Here is a 10,290-nt window from a genome sequence, read left to right as displayed (position 1 = left end):
CGGAGGTGTTTCGCTGCAAGAAGGTGTGAATGTCCGACCATAGTTGGTAAAAAGCGGGTAAGAAAAGGTTAAAATACCCGACTCTACACAATCAATAGCGGGAGCGGAGTTGTTCGGCTAAAAGAAGGTGTGAAAGTCCGACCATGGTTTGTAAAAAGCGGGTAAGAAAAGGTGCGAATGCCGGACAATGTATGATCAAAAGAGGGAACGGAGGTTTTCAGCTGCAAGAAGGTCTAAATGTCCAACCATAATTTGTAAAAACCGGGGAAGAAAAGGCTCGAAAGCCCGACTATACACCATCAAAAGCGGGAGCAGAGGTGTTCAGCTGCAAGAAGGTCTCAATGTCCATCAATAATTGCTAGAAAACATGAAAGAAAATTTTTTGAATATCAAACCGCACACAATCATATGCGGGAGAGGAGGTGTTCAGCTGCAAGAAGGTGTGAATGTCCACCCATAATTCCTGAAAAATGGATAAAAAAGGTGCGAATGCCCAACCATACAACATCAAAAGCAGGTGTGAATGTCAGATCATAATCTAAAAACCTGATGAGAAATGGTGAGAATGCCCGACTATACACCATCAAATGCGGGAGCGGAGGTGTTCAGCTGTGAGTAGGTGTGAATGTCCGACCATACTTGCTGAAAAATATGACAAAGCAGTTTTAACTTGGTTTGAGTGAAGGAATTCATTTTATATCAAAATCCGAAATTGTGTAGAACTCGTGGAAATAAGTTTATTCTCGGATTCCTAAAGGTTTAGTGTTGTTCTTTGGTATACTGCAAAGTAATACTTTCTATTTTGTTGAAACCTATTCAGACATGGATAAATATGAAGGACAAAGCAGTTTTAACTTGGTTTGAGTGAAGGAATTCTTTTTATATCAAAATCCTAAATTGTGTAGAACTGGTGAAAAGAAGCTTATTCTCGGATTCCTAAAGGTTTAGTGTTGTTCTTTGGTATACTGCAAAGTACTACGTTCTTTTTTGTTTAAAGCTATTTAGACATGGGTAAATATGAAGGACAAAGCAGTTTTAACTTGGTTTGAGTGAAGGAATTCATTTTATATCAAAATCCGAAATTGTGTAGAACTGGTGACAAGAAGCTTATTCTCGGATTCCTAAAGGTTTAGTGTTGTTCTTTGGTATACTGCAAAGTAATACTTTCTTTTTTGTTGAAACCTATTCAGACATGGATAAATATGAAGGACAAAGCAGTTTTAACTTGGTTTGAGTGAAGGAATTCATTTTATATCAAAATCCGAAATTGTGTAGAACTCGTCAATCGACGCATATTCTCGGATTCCTGAAAAGGTTTAGAGTTGTTCTTTCCTATCCTGCAAAGTACAACGTTCTTTTTTTGTTTAAAGCTATTTAGACATGGATAAATATGAAGGACAAAGCAGTTTTAACTTGGTTTGAGTGAAGGAATTCATTTTATATCAAAATCCGAAATTGTGTAGAACTCGTGAAAATAAGATTATTCTCGGATTCCTAAAGGTTTAGTGTTGTTATTTCCTATCCTGCAAAGTACAACGTTCTTTTTTTCTTTAAAGCTATTATGACATGGATAAATATGAAGGACAAAGCAGTTTTAACTTGGTTTGAGTGAAGGAATTCATTTTATATCAAAATCCAGAGTTGTGCATTATGGCAGCAGAATTGTAGTCTGCATACCTTTTATGCCAAACAGATTTGCCTTGCCAAGGGAAGTTTTATAAATGTTTATTGTTTATGTTTAAAATATATAAACTAGCAGAATAATTAATTCATCCGCCTGGTCCCTCCAACCCCGGAGAGGGCAGCCAGAGACTGGCTGCAATAGGCATCCCCGCAACCTGGGACCCAACACAGGGCAGGAGGGCCTTATGTCCACCAGGCTCAGGGCCTGCAGTCACCATATTCCGGGAGCTACTGTACCCACAGAAGGAACTGCTTTGTCCTTCATATTTATCCATGTCTAAATAGCTTTAAACAAAAAAAGAACGTTGTACTTTGCAGGATAGGAAAGAACAACTCTAAACCTTTTCAGGAATCCGAGAATAAGCGTCGATTGACGAGTTCTACACAATTTCGGATTTTGATATAAAATGAATTCCTTCACTCAAACCAAGTTAAAACTGCTTTGTCCTTCATATTCATCCATGTCTGAATCGGTTTCAACAAAATAGAAAGTATTACTTTGCAGTATACCAAAGAACAACATTAAACCTTTAGGAATCAAAGAATAAACTTATTTCCACGAGTTCCACGAGCATTCGCACCATTTCTCATCAGGTTTTTGCAAATTATGATCTGACATTCACATCGGCTTTTGATGATGTATGGTTGGGCATTCGTACCTTTTTTTACCCATTTTTCAGGAATTATGGGTGGACATTCACACCTTCTTGCAGCTGAACACCTCCTCTCTCGCATATGATCATGTGCGGTTTGATATTCGAAAATTTTCTTTCATGTTTTTTAGCAATTATTGATGGACATTGAGACCTTCTTGCAGCTGAACACTTCTGCTCCCGCTTTTGATGGTGTATAGTCGGGCTTTCGAGCCTTTTCTTCCCCGGTTTTTACAAATTATGGTTGGACATTCAGACCTTCTTGCAGCCGAAAACCTCCGCTCCCTCTTTTGATCATACATTGTTGGGCATTCACACCTTTTCTTAACCGCTTTTTACAAAACATGGTCGGACTTTCACACCTTCTTGTAGCCGAACACATCCCTTCCCGCTATTGATTGTGTACAGTCGGGTATTTTAACCTTTTCTTACCCGCTTTTTACCAACTACGGTCAGACATTCACACCTTCTTATGGCGGAACACCTCCGCTCCCTCTTTTGATGGTGTATGTTCGGGCATTCGAACCTTTTCTTACCCGCTTTTTACAAACTATGCTCGGACATTCAAACCTTCTTGTAGCAGAACACCACCACTTCTTCTTTTGATGATGTATGGTTGGGCATTCGCACCTTTTCTTACCCATTTTTCAGGAATTATGGGTGGACATTCAAACCTACTTGCAGTCGAACAGCTCTGCTCCCACTTTTGATTATGTTTGGTTGGATATTCGAACCTTTTCTTAACTGCTTTTTACAAACTTTGGTCGGACGTTCACACCTTCTTGCAGCTGAATACCTCCGCTTCCGCTTTTGATGGTATATATTCGGGCATTCGAACCTTTTCTTACCCGCTTTTTACCAACTATGGTCGGACATTCACACCATCTTAAAGCGGAACACCTCCGCTCCCTCTTTTGATGGTGTATGTTCGGGCATTCGCACCTTTTTTTACCTGCTTTTTACAAACTTTGGTCGGACGTTGACACCTTCTTGCAGCCGAACACCTCCGCTTCCGCTTTTGATGGTATATATTCGGGCATTCAAACCTTTTCTTACCCGCTTTTTACCAACTATGGTCGGACATTCACACCATCTTACAGCGGAACACCTCTTCTCCCGCTTTTGATGATGAATGGTCCGGCATTCTTACCTTTTCTAACACATTTTTCAGCAATTATTGTCGGTCATTCACACCTTTCTCATCAGCTTTTTGCAAATTATGATCTGACATTCACACCTACTTGCAGCCGAACACCTCGTATTCCGCTTTTGATGGTGTATATTTTGGCATTCGAACCTTTTCTTACCCGCTTTTTACAAACCATGGTCGGACTTTCACACCTTCTTTTAGCCGAACAACTCCGCTCCCGCTATTGATTGTGTAGAGTCGGGTATTTTAACCTTTTCTTACCCGCTTTTTACCAATTATGCTCGGACATTCACACCGTCTTACAGCGGAACACCTCCGCTCCCTCTTTTGATGGTGTATGTTCGGGCATTCAACCTTTTTCTTACCCACTTTTTACAAACTATGTTCGGACATTCAAACCTTCTTGTAGCAGAACACATCCATTTCTTCTTTTGATGATGTATGGTTGGATATTCGCACCTTTTCTTACCCATTTTTCAGGAATTATGGGTGGACATTCACACCTACTTGCAGTCGAACAGCTCTCCTCCCACTTTTGATTATGTTTGGTTGGATATTCGAACCTTTTCTTAACTGCTTTTTACAAACTTTGGTCGGACGTTCACACCTTCTTGCAGCCGAACACCTCCGCTTCCGCTTTTGATGGTATATATTCGGGCATTCGAACCTTTTCTTACCCGCTTTTTACCAACTATGGTCGGACATTCACACCGTCTTTCAGCCGAACACCTCCGCTTCCGCTTTTGATGGTATATATTCGGGCATTCGAACCTTTTCTTACCCGCTTTTTACAAACTATGGTCGTACATTCAAACCTTCTTGTAGCCGAAAACCTCCACTCCCTCTTTTGATCATACTTTGTCGGGCATTCGCACCTTTTCTTACCCGCTTTTTACAAACTATGCTCGGACATTCAAACCTTCTTGTAGCCGAACACATCCACTCCTGCTTTTGATGATGTATGGTTTGGCATTCGAACCTACTTGTTGTCCGCTTTTCATTAATTATGGGTGGACATTCACACCTTGTCGCAGCCAAACACCTCCGCTCCCTGTTTTGATCATGTATGGTTGGACATTCGCACCTTTTCTCACCCGCTTTTTGCAAACTATGGTCGGCCATTCACAGCTTCCTCTCCACCATACTTGTATGGTGGGATATTCACACCCACTTGCATCCGAAGACCTCCGCACCCACTTTTGTTGATATTTAGTCGGTCATTCGCACCTTACCCGCTTTTGGCAAACTATGGCCTTCTTGCAGCCAAAAACCTCTGATCTCGCTTTTGATGATGTAAGGTTGGGCATTCAGACCTTGCTTCACCTGCTTTTCACCAAATATAGTCGGACATTCACACCTTCTTGCAGCCGAACACTTCCGCTCCACCTTTTAGTTTTCTATGGGGCATTCACACCTTTTTTATTATAAAAACACCACAGGAACACCGTATTGAGGCTTTGTTCTGACCGCTCATTCGGTGTCGCATTTCTTTCAAGCAATTCTCCTGGTTAGCCCGCACACGGCTCGCTCCCAGAGCCGTGTTAAAGTCTGCTTCGCATTCACTCTCTTTTCTCAGCAGATTAAAAGAAACTTCCATCCTGCACCGCTGTTTGCTTTTTCACAAGAGCAGAGGAGAGCGCATCGTTTCCAGCGGCACTGCAGTACCGGGTCGATGCTTGGAGTGAACGGAGCAAGCTCCTTTTTCAACTCCTATTGATACAAATCCATTTAATATGTAGTCCTTGCATAGAGGACACATCAGACATTAAACTGATAAGTACAGATACTACACTTGATCTTAGCCAAAAGGCCGAGAAGCGATAACTGTCCACTGGTTCACGTTCGAGGGCCCTTCCTGGCACAATGCGCACTTGTAGCGGTGTTCTTTTTATGGCCATAGTGTCACTTTGCACCTCCGCCCACCCGCTGCACTGAGCACTCTTCAGCCCTTTTAAATGGTATAACTTTACACTACCGCACGCTTCAGCGAGCACCATTCAAGCAACAACTTTGCACTCCAGCTTCGAACATCGGCACAGTCGCAACAAGTAAGGCGACTCTACTCAGAGAAGTCACTCTGCACAGTAACAAGATTTCTTTTGCACAGACAGAAAGGGCTTCATCCGCAAAGGTAAAGCCTGCCAAAAATAGAAACAACTCATTAGTGCTGCCCACCGTTGTACTTTGCAGTAAAAGAAAGAGCAAATCTAAAGATTCAGGAATCCGAGAATAAGCTTACTTCCATGAGTTCTTCACGATTTCGGATTTTGCTTTAAAATGAATTCCTTCACTCAAACTAAATTTAAACTGCTAAACCGCTAATCTGTTACATGCAAGGCAGATGTCAAATTCACCGAAATAGGATCTAAGGGTATTTGGCCAATCGAGCTGTAGCAGCTTCGGTAAAAGAGTATAAGTTGAAGAGTTTGTGAATAAAGGTGTGCGCACACATAGTGAGTTGTAGGAAAATAGGCAGGGAGCAATGCCAGCTGGGGTATAGGTTCTTGTATGTTGTCTGACTGTTTGATTTGAATGTGTTGTGTAAGTGTCCTGTTGAATGTTACTTGTTTGGGCTTTGACATGCTTCACTGTGGTTGTTAACTGTGTGGTGTGTCCTGAAATGTTATATGTTTGGGCTGTGTGACATGCTTAATGCTTTTCAGTAGCAACCCACTTATTCATATATAGCAACTGACAACATAAGAAGTCCGGACATACTTTGATAGTAGTTGTAGAAGTATCCTTATTGATAATAGATAAACTAATTCATAGTGATAGAACAGTAGATGAACAGGTGCCTGCACATGTCTCATGAAAATAAAATGGGTGTATGATTGCTGACGGCAGAGCAATACTGCCAAACTTATGAGTTCTTGTGGCAAACTTGATTCAGTGTCTTGACGTGTATACGCTGTTTGGCTGACTTTTCACAAGAAACAAAGTGTGTTTGATAAGATCCGACCATTTTATTACGGGAGGATCAGTATGTATGGATTCTGATGTGACTGATAAACCCATTCGTATCTTAAGCATAATCTAATACGTGAGACAACGCCCTGGCACACAATCAAAAAAAAAAAAGAGAGAGCGGTTTTGTGTCCCCACAGTCCATAATGTAGAAAAGGGAGAAAAAAGCCTTTCTGATTTGTTGTGTGTGCTCACAGTGCAGAGTGTAGAGAAAAGAGAGAAAAGAAAGCCGTTTTGGTGTCACGGGTGTTGTGACTTACACACACACATTTCTGAATTGAGAAAGGAAATTATTTTAGAGGAAGCACTAGAGTTTAGATCCCACATTTGTTGATAGGCATTCATTTAATTTTTCTTTTAATCAGTTTTAAAGTGAATACTAACTGAGAAATGAAAAAGGTGAAGAGTTTAGAAGCTTGGTTCAAGAGCAAAACTTGGTTTATGATCAGCTGAGTCTCTAAACAGAACAGCAAAGGGCTTCATCGAACATTTAAAAAAGATTCAGATTGTTAGAATATCCAGAATTTATAGGAATGGTGGTGATTACTCTTATTTTCTAGAATGGAAATAACTGCACCATGTCTGTTTTATGAATTTAAGGGGCTAAAAAGTTTTGTTCTCGTTTTTCTATGATTAACCGAATGTATGTGAGAGTCCAAACAGACAGAAGGGTTACGGCCAAGCGCTGGACCTTCCAAAAAAGATGAGACAGGCTGGACCTGTGCCATACTAGTTAAGACTTGCCTGTGGATAACAGGTTCTTTAAACTCTCACACACACAAACTCACACACGTTCGCACACATACACCCATACACACACACATTCTTGAACTTGCTGCAAGATTAAACATTTGCATTAACTGACTCCAGCAACTCTGAGTCTCATTGAGAGACTTTTCTCAACAATTGGGTCCTCAAACCAGATCTCAACGTTTTTTCCGCTTTCCAGGGTCGGAGCTGAAACCGTGCACGGGGGAGTCCAGTACTCCTAATGAAAGACCCCCTGCTGAATTGCGGTAATTAGGGGCCAGTGTCCACTGAAAGGGGGAAACAGGGACGAGATCGTACTTTTGAATCAATGGCCAGAAGCCATTGGCAGTGCAGGCATCAACAATAATGGTGTTATTTCACCCATTAACACTTAAGGTACCTCATGCAGTGGCTGTGATATGGTTACTTAACAAAATATCTTTACCAGACATCTCTCCTACATAACAGTTCTTCTTTCACAGCCACACCTTGTTGTCGAGAGATGTGCTACACTTAATCCATCCACACTGCTACCTACCCCACAGATGGAAAGCCTCATGATTGCATGTCAGAAATAACCATCAGTGTTTTACCCAGGCCAGACTTAACTGATATACGTTATGAAAATGCAGAAATAACTATATTTATTCAACAGGTCAAGCAAAAAACCCTGATGGCACAAATGCTACAGGATTTGCAGTAGTAACAGAAACTGAAGTTTTCTTAAAACAACCACTACCAAAAAATTACTCTGTTCAAGCAGTCGAATTGGTAGCTTTAACTGAAGCTTGTAAATTAAATAACAAAAAGGTTGTTAACGTTTACACTGACAGTCAGTATGCCTTCTCAACTGTACATGTGTTAACACAGCATTGGAAAAACAGGTATGTTGACATCCACAGCTAAATGTATAAACTACAAATATTTTAGCATTATTAGATGTTATTCAATTGCCATCTACAATAGACTACAATGACCGGAAGGAAAACCATACTGCCAAAGAATTTGTTTAAATATGCTGCAGTATTGAGCCACGGACCATGTCATGTCTCAACAGGAGGGATGGAAGCAATAATGAACAAGGTTTTTACAGCATATGGTATTACTAATTATTGAATTTTTTTTTTTAGAATAAATAAATGAATAAAGTTTTGTCTAGCAGGTCAAATATGTGCAAAATACATTCCACAGGGCAATCTAAGACCAAAACGAAGATAATTCCCTAAGCCAGTGTATCTTTTTCAACATATTTGTTTGTATTTCATTATTTCATTATTGTGTAGATTTCATTGAACTAAATTAATGTTAAGGGAAACGATTCTGCTCAGTGACAACAGAGGTTTTTACCAAATGGTCTGAAATATTTCCATGTGCACAAGCAGATGCACTCTCAGTAGCAAAATCACGCGTAAAATAACTCATTTCTAGATTTGAAATTCCTGAAAAGATCTTCAGTGATAATTTGACACACTTTGTAAACTATGTCATCTCACTGATGGCAAAGAACTTAAAATAGATCTTAGAAACCACTGTGATATAGAAGGTTTCGCTAACACATTGGAATTGTTTTACTATTTACATATGCATGTGCAGTGAAGAATTGCTTGCTGCTGATAAATGCAAAGAAGAACAGCTTACACATAGATGCTCACATATAGGCTGCTGAATGCAATGAAGACCTGCTTATCCAGTAAAGTTCAATGTCAATGTGTAATATTCAATTAGGATTTGCAAAACAGTGAAGTTAAACAATGAATGGGTCCATAGTCGGTATGAGAAGACTACAGGAATATTTACCTGGGTGTACGTTCAAACAGAGATGAGAAAATTGCGATAAATTATTGTTTGTTTGTTTGTTAGTATGTATATGAATGTTATGTGTATAAACTGTGTTGAGTTGTAGTTACTCAGTAGTGTCTCAGTGAAACAACCGACGGGGGAAGCCTTGCGGTGACAACAAAAGCAGTGTTTTACTGATCAGTCAAGTTGCTCCAGTGTACTCCATACAAACTGGTTGGCTACTGAAGGGATAGAAAATGGGGAATACTTGTTTTAAAGCAAACAAGGAATTAGATGGGAAAAATACATGTTTTAACGGGACCCAGACAATATTATATAGATGTCGCCACTGAAGTAAAGAACATTTACGTGGGATGGTGTGAGGGTCCTCGTTTGGCTGACGTTCGCCGATATGCTCGCCATGCTCAGAACCAAGTTGAGACGCGTAAGACAACCAAAAGGGACAAGTGTGAAAAGGAGCTGCATTTGGCAACCATGACCATGTATTACGCAGTTGGTGTAAACAGAGGACGAGGCCGAAGTCGAAGACGTGGACGTGTGGGAGAGGAGGTCGAAATGGGCCACGCCAGAGCTATGATCCGAATATTTGTTTTTACTGTGGCCAGACTGGACACTGGAAGAAGGACTGTCCACAGCTAAAAAGTGATGAAATTGGGCAAAAGGCTGACTGAGGGTGGGAGGCAGGTTCTGGACGTCACGCGGCAGCGGAGCCTCCACTAATGGGTGATAGCACAAACACACTCACACATTTTTCCTGCTCTGTGTAGTGAAGCAACGCTTGCCGACTGTGATTCACGTAGTAAAGTTTTGCATGCTATTTCCGTCCTAGAGCAAAGATATTTCTCTCAGAATATAGGAACTTATGTTCATCAGTAGTGACGTCAGGGGAGTTTGATTGTCCTCCAAAGTTAAGTGGAAACCACGTTTACTGTATGTCTGCATCAGGCCAGGTTGTGAAGGAGAAAATGACAATGCCCATTGCGTGTTGTCACTCCCGATGAGCTCTCCTTCAAACACTCATTTTTGTTATCAGAGTTGTGTCCCATTAACCTGATGGGCTGTGATCTCATGTGTAAATTAGGCATTATTTTAACTTCTACACCAGAGGGTGTTAAGGTTATGTTACAGCCTGACAAAGTTTTCACAGCAGTGCAGTTTGATTCATCGGCACTTACATATGCTTATGAGTGGAAACTTCCCAGCTCTCCTTTTTCACAACAACTAGTGGAAGAAGCAAAAGCGTTAGTTTCACCCCTTTCTGATTTCATGCAACCTGCTGATTTGCAC

General features: G+C 40.8%; 1 non-coding gene across 1 annotated transcript; it reads right to left on the bottom strand.

Annotated features, from left to right (window-relative positions):
• Positions 1 to 5,117: 5,117 nt before the first annotated feature.
• On the bottom strand, positions 5,118 to 5,308 carry LOC140320536 (U2 spliceosomal RNA). Its single transcript, XR_011918373.1, has one exon. It is a non-coding gene; the product is annotated as a U2 spliceosomal RNA (small nuclear RNA).
• Between the last annotated feature and the right edge of the window lie 4,982 nt (positions 5,309 to 10,290).

Source organism: Leuresthes tenuis, unplaced genomic scaffold (genome assembly GCF_036924035.1).
Source record: "Leuresthes tenuis unplaced genomic scaffold, fLeuTen1.0.hap1 SCAF_12, whole genome shotgun sequence".
Taxonomy (NCBI): Eukaryota; Metazoa; Chordata; class Actinopteri; order Atheriniformes; family Atherinopsidae; genus Leuresthes; species Leuresthes tenuis.
Note: the sequence above shows the minus strand (reverse complement) of the source record. Positions and strands in the feature narration are given on the sequence as shown.